We start from the raw sequence: 15053 nt of genomic DNA, 5'->3' as shown, positions 1-15053 counted from the left end.
TAAGATAAAAAAGAAAGAAAGAGAAAGTGGAAGAGTGAAGGAGAAAAAGAGAGAAAAAGAGAGAGAAAAGGAGAAAGAGAAAGAAAGAGAGAAAAATACAAAGAAAGAGAGAGAGAAAGAGTCAAAGAGAGAGAAAGAGAGCAAGAGAGAGAAAGAGATAGAGAAAAAAAGAGTGAAAGAGAAAGAAAGAGAAAGAGAGAAAAAGAAAAAGAAGATAGACTGAAAGAAAGAGAAAGAGAGGAAGATAAAAAGAGAAAAGAGTAAAAGAGAGAGAGAGGAGAAAGAGAAAAGGAGAAAGAGAGAAAGAGAGAGAGAGCAAGAGAGCAAGAGAGCAAGAGAAAATTAAAGAAAGAGAGAGAGAAAGAAAGAGTGAGAAAGAGGGGGGGACAAGAGAGAGAGAAGGGGGACAAGAGGGAGAACTAGATCAATTGATCTCTCATTGAGAACATATGGGAACATGTTCGCCTTCTGCAACCCACTCACTGCAGAACAGTGCGCATAGAGATAATGAACACTGTAGAATACTTAACAGTAGTGTGAAAGTGATCCCATGGGACATACTAGGATAAAACATCCCATGATCAGACTAATTCAACCATGTGGTTGTAACTGTTTCTTGCTCAACAGCTGAACCCTATTAGCAGTCACCACCACGAGCTGAGGACTGGCTAGAGATACAAAGACAATGGCGAGAGGAAGGGTGTGCTGGTAACCACACCCACATTATCAGGAGAGAATGTGAGTTTTTACTCCATGTGTAAAGTTCTACAGAAACAGACGGTGTACCAATAATTGTTACAATGAACAGAGTCGTTTTATGTGTGTGTCGTTTGTGTCGTGTTTAAGTGTGTTTGAGAGAGAGTCCTACTCATGATGATTATTTCTTAGTGCGTGTGTGTGTGTGTCATGTGTGTGAGTGTGTGTGTGTGAGAGAGAGAGAGAGTCCTACTCATGATTATTTGTCCTACTTACCACAATCAAAGCCCGGAAAATCTCTGTTGGTATACACAGCCCATTAACTACATACAGTTTAATTGCCCTTTATCCTAGGATAATGGTTGTTTGTGTAATGAGAGCAGTAGTGGCCAGGTATAGCAGGGTTAGACCCGAGAAGTAAGTGATAGTGCTTTAGTTGTTTTATCTATCATAACACACACACACACACAGCAAATGGTACACATCGTTTTATGAATTCTCCTTATCGTCTTACTCATCTTTATTCCTTCCCCCCCCAGCATCTACTGTATCATCTTCTTTCTAATATATTCCTTTAACAGCTGTTCCTCCTCTCCTCTTTCACTTCATCTCACCTTTAGCCTCACTTGTTCCTCTCCCTCAGTTCAGTTCCCTTCCCTCCATGCATTCTCAACCAACACTCTCCATTTCTCTTTTCCATCTCTCCATTCCCCCTCTCGTTCTCTACTTCCCTTTTGCTTGCTCTTCCTTAAATGTTTAGACCCTTCTCATCTTCTCTTCCTCTTCGTGACTTCTCCATCTCTCCGTCTACACTCTTCCTTTCCACCACTTTGTTCAAGTTGTGGTCAGAACACTTAAGACTCTTGTAGTCTTTGAGGTAACCAATGGAAGCTCTACTTGTGGTATCCTGCAGACCTGAGTTCAAATACTATTAGAAATAATTTCAAATACTTCAGTTCTGCTTGATTGAGCGAGCTTGGCTCTTTGGACCAATACAAAAACCCTGCCCACCTGGCACTCCAGGCTGGCTAGAGTGAACGGTCAAAGTATTTTAAATATTTCAAATAATATTTGAACCCATGTCTGTTATCCTGCAGTGCTATCCTTGTCTGATGTCTCAAGTCAAAGTCTGCACATCTACAGCCGTCTCAGGCCTTCTAGTAGCCATACATCAGGCCATGCAAAACACTACACTGTCATATTTAGGGGGATATCCAGGTGGTGAAAATGCAGAGAACTGTATTTGCAGTGTGTATATACACCTATGTGTACAAACCTCTATTAGATCTAATAAACCTCATGTAGCAAATATGCCATAGATTTTTTCGTTGACCAAATTCGACACTCTTATTGACCTCCATACAAAAAATCCTTACTTGGTGGGCGAAACAATGAAAAAGCGCCACCTGCTGGTGAGAGACAGATTTTCCTCCTCTCTGACAACACCCACCCACATCTACAAACTGACACAGTGCTGTAAATGACAGTTAGACAGAATCTGGTTTGACCAGCCACAGGCTGAAAGTAACCACACCTGGAATGGGGAGCTCTCTCTTTTACATGGAGACTTACATTTCCCTCACTAACATTAAACATCAGCTATCTGAGCAGCTAACCGATCGCTGCAGCTGTACATAGTCCATCTGTAAATAGCCCACCTAATCTACCTACCTCATCCCCATATTGTTTTTATTTACTTTGCTGCTCTTTTGCACACCAGTATCACTACTTACACACCATCATCTGCTCATCATCATCTGCTCATCTATCACGCCAGTGTTGATCTGCTAAATTGTAATTAATTTGCTACTATGGCCTATTTATTGCCATACCTCCTCATGCCATTTGCACACACTTTATACAGACTTTCTTATTTTTCTATTGTGTTATTGACTGTACGCTTGTTTATTCCATGTAACTCTGTGTTGTTGTTTCTGTCGCACTGCTTTGCTTTATCTTGGCCAGGTCGCAGTTGTAAATGAGAACTTGTTCTCAACTAGCATACCTGGTTAAATAAAGGTGAAATAAATAAAAACATAACCCTCTCCACTGGCCTATATTCTCTGTGACCTTTACCCCACTGACTCACCCAGGATGGACGCCCAATATGAATGTGATACATACAGTAACAGTATGAATCCCAAATGGCACCCTATTCCCTATTCCAATGTGTTCCTTGAATCGTTAACATTATAAATGTTAATTGAATAATAACGTGCATAACGAGGTCAGCTCAGTACAGATTGCCTTAGTAGTTAGAAAAGGGTATAGTTCTGCACTGCTGGTGGTGTAGTGCAATGTACAGTGGGTATAGAAAGTCACCACCCCCTTTCAAAATGTTCACCTTTTGTTGCCTTACAGACTGAAATGAAAACACATAAAATCCAATATTTTCAGGCTTTACTTACACACAGTAACCCACAATATCCAAGTGAATTTATTTATTTTTTACTATGAAAATTAATCAAAAGTAAAACAGTAAAATACCCTATTTGGATAAGTGAACACCTCCCTGAGTTAATACTTGGTGGAACCACCTTTTCCTTGAATTACAGCCATGAGTCTCTTTGAATATATCTCTACTAACGTTGCACACCTAGACTGTTCAATATTTGCCTATTCTTCCTTGCAGAATTGTTCAAGCTCAGTCAAATTGCATGGCCGCTCATGGACTGCATTCTTCAAATAATTCCACAGAATCTCGATGGGATTTAGGTCGGGGCTCTGACTTGGCCACTCAAGGACATTCACCTTCTTGTCCTTCAACCACTGTATGGTTGCTTTGGCGGTGTGCTTTGGGTCATTTTCATGTTGAACCGTGAACCAGGGTCCCATTTTCAACTTCCTGGGAGAGGGCTGTAGGTTCTCCTCAAGAATCTGTTTTTATTTTGTACTGTCCATTTTCCCTTCTATCCTGACAAGTGCTCCAGTCCCTACTGAAGAGAAACACAGCCACAACAGGATGCTGCCACCGCCGTGCTTTACTGTAGGGATGGTGTTATTTGGGTGAAAAGATGTATTGGGTTTTCGCCAGACATATCATTTAACATTCAGACTAAAAAGTTACATTTTGGTCTCATCTGACCACAGCACCGTTTGCCACTTGGCCTCAGAATCTACAAATGAGCTTTTTGGCAAAGCTCAAACAAGACTTGATGTGTTTTGTTTCTTGCCACCCTCCCATGGAGGCCAGATTTGTGGAGCGCTTGTGATAGTGGTCACATGCACATATGGACAAGTCTTTGCCATACAGGCCTGAATCTCCATCAAAGTCACCATTGGCTTCTTGGTAGCCTCCTTTCCGCCCATAGTGGATTCTTTGCTTTGAATTGCACTACTAAGCAGTGGAGTCCTCTACAAACAACTGTTTTCATTCTGAACTATTCAGAGTCACTACAATTGATCACAGATGGAAGCCAATTAGCCTGATTTGTGATTTGGAAATAAATTCAAATTTTAGGCTGCAAGGCAAAAAAAGGTGAACATTTAAAAAGTGGTTGGTGACTTTCTATACCCACTGTATATGTGTACTAGTAGCAGTAGCAGTACTCACAGGTTTGAGCTGCTCACTGTTGACCTTGCGTCGGTAGAGCAGCAGAGCAGTGACGGTGCTGCCGGCCCTCGCTGCCTGGATGGGCGTGGGAGTCACATACAGAAAGTCCTAGTGGAAAAGAGGGGAGGGGTCAGAGATGGAGGTGAAAGAGAAAAAAAATAGAAAGAGTGTGAGAGACAGACCAACAGACAGACACCGAGTCAGAGAGGGAGAGAGGCCGAGTCAGAGGGAGAGAGACCGAGTCAGAGAGAGAGAGAGACCGAGTCAGAGAGAGAGAGAGACCGAGTCAGAGAGAGAGAGAGACCGAGTCAGAGAGAGAGAGACAGAGTATTTTGTCTTGCCCAATCACCCTCAATGTCACACATACACATCTCATTTGTCTCAAGGGTTAAAAATATTTTATTTTCACCCCTTTTTTCTCCCCAATTTTGTGATATTAAATTGGTAGTTACAGTCTTGTCCCATCGCTGCAACTCCCGTACAGACTCGGGAGAGGCGAATGTCGAGAACCATGCATCCTCCGAAACACAACCTGCACTGCTTCTTGACATGCTGCTCGCTCAGAAGCCAGCCGCACCAATGGGTCAGAGGAAACACCATACAACTGACTGCCGAAGTCAGCGTGCATGCGCCCGGCCCGCCACAAGGAGTCGCTAGAGCATGATGGGACAAGGACATCCAGGCCGGCCAAACCCTCCCCTAACCCAGACGACCCTGGGCCAATTGTGCACCGCCTCATGGGTCTCCCGGTCACGGTCGGCTGCGACACAGCCCTGGATCGTACCCGGGTCTGTAGTGACGCCTCAAGCACTGCCATGCAGTACCTTAGACCACTGCGCCACTCGGGATGCCCCAAAAATCCCTGCCTCCTGCCCTTCATCTACACTGATTGAATGGATTTAACAAGTGACATTAATAGGGGATCATAGCTTTCACCTGGATTCACCTGGTCAGTCATGAAAAGAGCAGGTGTTCTTAATGTTTTGTATACCCAGTGTATATCTATAGTGTATCGTGGGAAGAGCAGTACCATGACATAGTAGTTGTTGTTGAACATGATGGGGCCTCGTCCTCTCAGGTAGATGTACTCCTCCCACCAGTCACTCACCTGACAGACAGACAGACACACAGAGAGACAGACACACAGAGAGACAGAGAGAGAGAGAGATTAGAAGTGAAATAATTACAATACAACAACTATGAGCCTTAGCGAACTGTGTGTGTGTGAACAATCAGTATGTGTGCAGCAGTGAGTCTACTCACATAGTTGGTAGCCCACAGAGCTTTGAGCTTGAGATAGCGCTGCAGCCTGTTCCCCAGACTGTTCTCAAACTGAGCCGACAACACAGTCATGCGTTCGAACCCTGGACCACTCAGCAACAGACGCACTGACTCCAGGAACTAAGTGAGAGAGACACACCACACACCTCGGTTCAAAACAGTGTACTGTGGTATATTCATTAGTTGTATGCCATAGCAAAACGTATAGCCCCTTAGCAAAACATTCTGCAACGGAAACCATGTAACAACAGTTTCTATTGGAAAAATTCAGCTAGATCCCTCCCTGTTTCGTTCGGTTTGCCTCTGATTCCTAGTGAATACACCCCAGGTATCAATGTTGCACCCATTCCACTCTGATTCAGTCCATTCTATTCAGGAAAATGCATTTAAAATTAAATTGCTGCAATGACTAAGATAAAATGGATGTTCAATCTTTGCCAGTTTTCATGTGACAACCAGACATTTCAAGTCTTCAAACTTTGTCAGGTTGGTTGTTGATCATTGTTAGACAACCATTGTCAAGCAGATTTAAGTCAAAACTGTAACTATGCCATTCAGGAACATTCAATATCATCTTGGTAAGCAGCTCCAGTGTATATTTTTCGCCTTGTGTTTTAGGTTATTTTCCTGCTGAAAAGGTGAATATGCCTCCCAGTAACCACATATCCATCCACAGTTTTTATGCGAGTAAAATCATACTGTATAAAAAAAATCCCGACAGCTGTGATGGAAACAGGAAGTTTCACAAAAATTGTATAAAACACTGACACATAATTTGTTCGTTCGAAACGGCGACATATTTTTGTGTCTGTAAAATGAATTATGCGAGAAATGGCAGTGAATGTGTTGTGTTTGCCCCAAACATAATGCTTTGTATTCGACAAAAATGTAATTCCTTTGACACATTTTTTGCAGTATTATTTTAGTGCCTTATTGCAAACAGGATGCATGATTTGGAATATTTTTTATTCTGTACAGGCTTCCTTTTTACTTTGTCACTTAGTATTGTGAAGTAACTACAATGTTGTTGAGCCATCCTCAGTTTTCTCCTATCACATCCATTAAAAGAGAAGAACGTCAATTAATCTACTAAAACTACAATCACAGAACAAACAAGGAGATGGGCAGAGTCAAGCACGAGCTAGCGATAACCTATTGCCGCATTCTAGCATCATCTGCATATTTCCATTAGGGAACGCCTACTCTGAAGTACGTGTGTGCAATAACTCAATACTTTGTTACTGTACTTAAGTAATGTTTTGGGGTATCTGTACTTTACTATTTCTATTTCCGTTGACTTTTACTTTTACTTTACTACATAAAAGTATACTTTACTCCGATACATTTCCCCTGACACCTTCATTACACGCAACAAAATCAAATCAATCTGAAGCTGGTATCTAAAATAAATGTTGATTTCTTTTCTCGGAATGAAGGATTCATCCTACCGGATGAAATGTCTTATGTTTACCAAAAGTTTAGGAAAGACTAATGTTAGCGTTCAAGAACTCGCTGTCGAACCTAAAAAAAAACACATTTGTGGTACGTCTACTGTTAGCATGACAGCTAACCTAGCTAGCCCACATTTGTTAATGCAACAAGCAGTCTTAGTTAATGCTAGAGAATCCTTTAGCTAAATAGTTCACTAGCTAGTAACTACCTACTTTAGCTGGCTAAAATGTGCCCTGATTGACTCTAACTAAACTAACACGAGCTAACTAGCTAGCTTGTTAACAAGCTACTAGCTAATTGCTAGTTTCCGAATCTGGGCACATTTTAGTCAGCTAACGTTAGTCTAGCCAAATACCTTCTCTAAACACCTGGCCAAGCTAGCTAACTAATGTTAGGTTTCGAATTTTTGCCAACACTCAGTTAGCTAGCCATTTTATTCCTTGTGTTGATAAAGTTACTGTAGACTTAAGTTATTGACGTAACCTACTAGCTAGATCAATTAACAGTTATCATTGTAATATTAAAGTATCCTGCTAAAGTACCCAGTAAATCAAACTTAACTAATGTAGTTTATAGCTTTAAAATTAGGATCCTATACCTTAAGTATTTGGTGATGGTAGTTATCTAGCTAAGTAACTGTTTCTCTTATCCCAGAGAAAGCATTTTATTACTCATAAACCACTGTGTATAGTGTACATTTTGACACTTCATAGATTTAAGAACCACTCATTTAAACTACATTCCTGACTTTGTGGTTCAGTCCAATGGGTAGCTTAGTTTATATGGATGGGGATGGATTAATATAGGCTCATAACTACATGATTTCTATTGTAATCTTCCTTGAATTTCAGGAATGGACTACATCATGGATCACGTGGAAGAACCCTTGCTGCAGCTAAGTGATGGCACCAGTTCATCAGATGAGGACTTCTTCTCTGCCATGAAAACGTCTCCAGCACAAGAAAGCTCCAAACAGCTGGACGGATACCTGTTCAGCTGATCATATGGAGTTGCTCAAGTCCTTCCCGGCAGTCTGTAAGCTTTCTCTGAGGTTAAACACCCTTACCTGCATCAGCTGCCTGTGAAAAGTTGTTCAGCATTGCAGGACTTATTTTCTGAGCTCTTGCATCCGTAAGACTTGCCTTTTCAGAAATGCTCAAACCAAATAAATGGTCTGGCTGTTTTGCTTTTTGGATTTACGGCTCTTATGTTTCATACTTTTACTTTTGATACTTAAGTACATCCACCACTGCTTAATATAAGGAATTGAATGTATAACATTTACTTTTACTTTGTGCACCACTGTACTTAAGTACATTTAAAACTAGATACTTTTAGACTTTTACTCAAGTAGTATTTTACTTGAGATATGTTCTATTAAGGTATCTTTACTTTTACACAAGTATGACATTTGAGTATTTTTTCCACCACCGCTCAATTCGCCTTTGCCCTCCTAAACAACGCAAATAAAATAAATTATGCAACGGGTAAGGTCTACAAAACTTAGTCCATTCTGTTCATACCATATTTCAGTTTTGGGAACAGAAAACTGTACTGAGATCACCAATGAGAAAATATGCAGAATGTCGGCCAAAATCAATCTTGTTCTATATTTTCCAGCTGCCGGCCACTGGGCTTCCTCTCACTACCATAAATGGTAGTGAGTGGAAACGCCAAGCGGATGCTTCAGATTTATACGTCCAGTGAAATATTTGTCTCATTGTTCTGTGGTCCAACTGCAAATACCTCTCCTGTTAATGATTTTGCCAATGCATGTACTATTGCCACAACAAATACCATTACCAGCAATTACAATACCACTATTATTCCATCCATCCATATATACTACAGAAAAACGAACACCAGTGCTAGAGTGAGAAGTACAAAGAGCGTTTCCACCGTCTCTGGCATAGCATACATACCAACCAGACTTTGGTGGTGGTGGTGATGTGGCCGTGCTGCTCGAACATCCAGCGGTGGTAGGAGAGCAGCAGCTTGAGACAGAACCTCAGGGTCAGGATGAAAGATAGCCACAGCAGGGTACTGAACACCAGCACTGACAGCATGGTCTGGCCCTGAGCACTCAGAGAAAGACTACTGGTGGGGGAAGAGGAGAGAGAATACATACAATTAATACATTATTGTAGTAGACTGGTTGTCAGTATGTCTGTAAGTCTGTGAAAGACTAGAAAATATCACTGGATAAAAGAAAAACAAGTAATATGGGGACCTCTACTGGTCAAATGTAGAAGATTAGAGCCCTGTACTCGCATGAATTTTAAGAACGAGCCCTACCCATGTCAGCCGGTTATTGTCATGAAAAAGACTGCCAGTCTCGTGGTAATTGACTGTTAATTAATATAATCACGTTAAGCATCGCCAGACTACCATGCACACTGATGCGCGCCTTTGAAACGTCTACATTATTTTTTAAGTCTAGTAAATCAATTTAATATACAACATCACAATAAATCCATTATTTTAGTCAGTTGTAAAGAAACATGATATTAAGAAAATGTATTTCAGAAGAACAGAATATGCGTTGGCTTACTGTATATTATCTGGCTATGCTCCATGCCGTAGGCTGTAGTCGTGTTAATTTAGCTGACAAGATATGCTTGTAAGTTCCGTGCCATTATTTTATATTATATGACTTTATAGTAAGAAGAATAGTTAACATGATCTGAGGTCAGTCAGTGAAAGTGTATAGCATCTACTACACAAAGTAACTATCCCCCCTCCCCCCTCTCCCTCCCTCCCCCTACAATCCTCTTTCTTCCTACTCTTCCTCCCTAGTACAGTGTATGATGTAGTTACCTCACAGGCAGAGGTAGTGAGTGATATAGCTAGTTACCTGATGGGCAGGTGCTCCTGGATTTTGGCAATGACTTTTCTGGGCTCCGTTATTTACTTAACAAATAAGGAACACTCAAAATGTGCATATATAAAATTAAGATATTTTAATTAGAATACAGCTGTAGACAGAAGTCAAAGATCAAACATCAGACATACAACTGATGCCTCTCCTGAGTTCTGCCCCGAACAAAAGAAAAACAGCATCTTATGGTATGATCTCATGTCAAACCCTGCATGTGCAGCTAAAAGAACAAGTTATTCTTAACACGAGGTTTCTGAGAACCTGTCTTAGTGGCATGCAAATCTGCCCTTGTTTCAGAGAAAAACAGACTGTCGCTCTGTGTCTCGCTATCACCCTCAGTCCCTTTTCTCACCTTCTCTCACAGACACGGGGCTGCGGGTTTTGGCAGAGAGCTAGACACAGACAGAGGCCTCAATATTCAGCTATACAGTGAGCATAAGTACAATGGCACATAAAAAACTAATAACATAATCAATGGTGGGGGTCAATTTGAATCCTTCAGAGGGGTCAGAGCGCATGTACATGGTGGCCAGGATTGCTATGACAACAAACAGCCAGGAGGAAGGGCTGGCGGGGTACACCCCTTTGATCAACCTGTTCTGTCACCACAGAAGAAGGCCACAGTATGAATATACTGTATATAGAATATGAAATGGTAGGACTGGTAGAAAATATACAGGTAAAGGTCAGTGTACAGGATATTTAAAGACCAGTAGAAAAACATACAGTGTCAGTATATAGGATATGGTTACCTGAGGAAAAGTAAAGAAAGTAGTAAATATGCATAACGGTGAAATAGTGAAGAACCCATAAAGAAGGTGATATAAAAAAAAAAATATATATATATATATATATATATAAAAAATATATATATATAGAGAGAGAGAGAGAAAAACAGCATCTTATGGTATGTATATATATATATATATATATATATATATATATATATATATATATATATATATACACACACACACACAAAAGTTGGAGGTCACCTAGAAATGTCCTTGTTCTTGAAAGAAAAGCAACAAAAAAAAGTCAATTAAAATAACATGAAATTGATCAGAAATACAGTGTTGACATTGTTAAATGTTGTAAATGACTATTGTTGCTGGAAACGGCTGATTTTTTATGGACTATCTACAGTCGTGTCCAAAAGTTTTGAGAATGACACAAATATTAATTTACACAAAGTTTGCTGCTTCAGTGTCCTTAGATATTTTTGTCAGATGTAATTATACTTCAGTTTTCCATAGTAACAAGTATTTCATAAGTGTCAAAGGCTTCTATTGACAATTACATGAAGTTGATGCAAAGAGTCAATATTTGCAGTGTTGACCCTTTTTCAAGACCTCTGCAATCTGCCATGGCATGCTGTCAATTAACTTCTGGGCCACATCCTGACTGATGGCAGCCCATTCTTGCATAATCAATGCTTGGAGTTTGTCAGAATTTGTGGGTTTTTATTTGTCCACCCGCCTCTTGAGGATTGACCACAAGTTCTCAATAGGATTAAGGTCTGGGGAGTTTCCTGGCCACGGACCCAAAACATCAATGTTTTGTTCCACGAGCCACTTAGTTATCACTTTTTCCTTATGGCAAGGTGGTCCATCATGCTGGAAAAGGCATTGTTTGTCACCAAACTGTTCCTGGATGGTTGGGAGAAGTTGCTCTCGGAGGATGTGTTGGTACCATTCTTTATTCATGGCTGTGTTCTTAGGCAAAATTGTGAGTGAGCCCACTCCCTTGGCTGAGAAGCAACCCCACACATGAATGGTCTCAGGATGCTTTACTGTTGGCATGACACAGGACTGATGGTAGTGCTCACCTTGTCTTCTCCGGACAAGCTTTTTTCCAGATGCCCCAAACAATTGGAAAGGGGATTAATCAGAGAAAATGACTTTACCCCAGTCCGCAGCAGTCCAATCCCTGTACCTTTTGATGAATATCAGTCTGTCCCTGATGTTTTTCTTGGAGAGAAGTGGCTTCTTTGCTGCCCTTCTTGACACCAGGCCATCCTCCAAAAGTCTTCACCTCACTGTGCATGCAGAAGCACTCACACCTGCCTGCTGCCATTCCTGAGCAAGCTCTGTACTGGTGGTTCCCCGATCCCGCAGCTGAATCAACTTTTAGAGACGGCCCTGGCGCTTGCTGGACTTCCTTGGGCTCCCTGAAGCCTTCTTCAAAACAATTGAACCGCTCTCCTTGAAGTTCTTGGTGATCAGATAAATGGTTGATTTAGGTGAAATCTTACTGGCAGCAATATCCTTGCGTGTGAAGCCCTTTTTGTGCAAAGCAATGATGACGGCAAGTGTTTCCTTGCAGGTAACCATGGTTGACAGAGGAAGAGCAATGATTCCAAGCACCACCCTCCTTTTGAAGCTTCCAGTCTGTTATTCGAACTCAATCAGCATGACAGAGTCATCTCCAGCCTTGTCCTCGTCAACACTCACACATGTGTTAACGAGAGAATCACTGACATGATGTCAGCTGGTCTTTTGTGGCAAGGCTGAAATGCAGTGGAAATGTTTTTGGGGAATTCAGTTCATTTGCATGGCAAAGAGGGACTTGCAATTAATTGCAATTCATCTGATCACTCTTCATAACATTCTGGAGTATATGCAAATTGTCAGCATACAAACTGAGGCAGCAGACTTTGTGAAAATTTATATTTGTGTCATTCTCAACTTTTGGCCACGACTGTACATACAGCTGAAGTCAGAAGTTTACATACACTTAGATTGGAGTAATTAAAACCCATTTTTCAACCACTCCACAAATTTCTTGTTAACAAGAAATTAACACAAAGTCGGTTAGGACATCTACTTTCTGCATGACAAGTAATTTTTCCAACACTTGTTTTTCAGACAGATTATTTCACTTATAATTCACTGTATCACAATGGCTCAGAAGTTTACAGACACTATGTTGACTGTGCCTTTAAACAGCTTGGAAAATTCCAGAAAAAGATGTCATGGCTTTAGAAGCTTCTGATAGGCTAATTGACATAATTTGAGTCAATTTGAGGTGTACCTGTGGGCCTACCTTCAAACTCAGTGCCTCTTTGCTTGACATCATGGGAAAATCAAAAGAAATCAGCCAAGACCTCAGATTTTTTTTTTTAGACCTCCACAAGCCTGGTTCATCCTTGGAAGCAATTTCCAAACGCCTGAAGGTACCACGTTCATCTGTACAAACAATAGTACGCAAGCATAAACACCATGGGATCACGCAGCCATCATTCCGCTCAGGAAGGAGACGCGTTCTGTCTCCTATTGAGGAACATACTTTGGTGCAAAAAGTGCAAATCAATCCCAGAACAAAAGCAAAGAACCTTGTGAAGATGCTGGAGGAAGCGGGTACAAAAGTATCTATATACATAGTAAAGCTAGTCCTATATCGACATAACCCGACAGGCCGCGCAGAAAGGAAGAAGCCACTGCTCCAAAACCGCCATAAAAAAGCCAGACAACCGTTTGCTACTGCACATGGGGAAAAATATTGTACTTTTTGGAGAAATGTCCTCTGGTCTGATGAAACAAAAAGAGAACTGTTTGGTCATAACGACCATCGTTATGTTTGGAGGAAAAAGAGGGAGGCTTGCAAGCCAAAGAACACCATCCCAACTGTGAAGCACGGGGGTTGCAGCATCATGTTGTGGGGGTGCTTTGCTGCAGGAGGGACTGGTGCACTTCACAAAATAGATGGCATCATGAGGAAGGAAAATTATGTGGATATATTGACGCAACATCTCAAGGCATCAGTCAGGAAGTTAAAGCTTGGTCGCAAATGGGTCTTCCAAATGGACAATGACCCCAAGCATATTTTCAAAGTTGTGGCAAAATTGATTAAAGACAATAAAGTCAAGGTATTAGAGTGGCCATCACAAAGCCTTTACCTCAATCCCATAGAAAATTTGCGGGCAGAACTGAAAAAGCGTGTGTGAGCAAGGAGGCCTAAAAACCTGACTCAGTTACACCAGCTCGGTCAGGAGGAATGGGCCAAAATTCACCCAACTTATTGTGGGAAGCTTGTGGAAGGCTACCCGAAACGTTTGACCCAAGTTAAACAATTTAAAGGCAATGCTACCAAATACTAATTGATTGCATGTAAACTTCTGACCCACTGGGAATGTGATGAAAGACATAAAAGCAGAAAAAAATCACTCTATTATTCTGACATTTCACATTCTTAAAATTAAGTGGTGATCCTAACTGACCTAAAACAGGGAACTTTTACTAGGATTAAATGTTAGAAATTGTGAAAAACCGAGTTTAAATATATTTGGCTAAGGTGTATGTAAACTTCCGACTTCAACTGTAGGCGTAGAGGCCCATTATCAGCAACCATCACTCCTGTGTTCCAATGGGACATTGTGTTAGTTTATCATTTTAAAAGGCTCATTGATCAATAGAAAACTATTTTGCAATTATGTTAGCACAGCTGAAAACTGTTGTTCTGATTAAAGAAGCAATAAAACTGGCCGTCTTTAGACTAGTTGAGTATGTGGAGCATCAACATTCGTGGGTTCAATTACAGGCTCAAAATAGCCAGAAACAAAGACCTTTCTTCTGAAACTCGTCAGTCTATTCTTGTTCTTGCAAGAAATTGCCAAGAAACTGAAGATCTCGTACAACGCTGTGCACTACTCCCTTTAGAGAACAGCGCAAACTGGCTTTAACCAGAATAGAAAGGGGAGTGGGAGGCCCTGGTGCACAACTGAGCAAGAGGACAAGTACATTAGTGTCTCTAGTTTGAGAAACAGATACCTCACAAGTCCTCAACTGGCAGCTTCATAAAATTGTACCCGCAAAACACCAGTCTCAACGTCAACAGTGAAGAGGTGACTCCGGGATGCTGGCCTTCTATGCAGAGATGCAAAGAAAAAGCCATATCTCAGACTGGCCAATAAAAATAAAATATTAAGATAGGGAAAAAGAACACAGACACTGGACAGAGGAGTGGCCAGCACAGTCACCGGATCTCAATCCTATTGAGCTGTTGTGGGAGCAGCTTGACCGTGTGGTACGTAAGAAGTGCCCATCAAGCCAATCCAACTTGTGGGAGGTGCTTCAGGAAGCATGGAGTGAAATGTCTTCAGATTACCTCAACAAATTGACAACTAAAATGCCAAAGGTCTGCAGGGCTGTAATTGCTGCAAATTGAGGATTATTTGTTGAAAGCAAAGTTTGA

At 41.1% G+C, this 15053-nt stretch overlaps 1 pseudogene; it reads right to left on the bottom strand.

Annotated features, from left to right (window-relative positions):
• The window catches only part of LOC139578863 (carnitine O-palmitoyltransferase 1, liver isoform-like), a 64989-nt pseudogene that overhangs the window by 38986 nt on the left and 10950 nt on the right, over positions 1-15053 (bottom strand).

This window comes from Salvelinus alpinus, chromosome 6 (assembly GCF_045679555.1).
Source record: "Salvelinus alpinus chromosome 6, SLU_Salpinus.1, whole genome shotgun sequence".
Lineage (NCBI taxonomy): Eukaryota > Metazoa > Chordata > Actinopteri > Salmoniformes > Salmonidae > Salvelinus > Salvelinus alpinus.
This window is presented reverse-complemented; position numbering and strand designations above follow the sequence as displayed.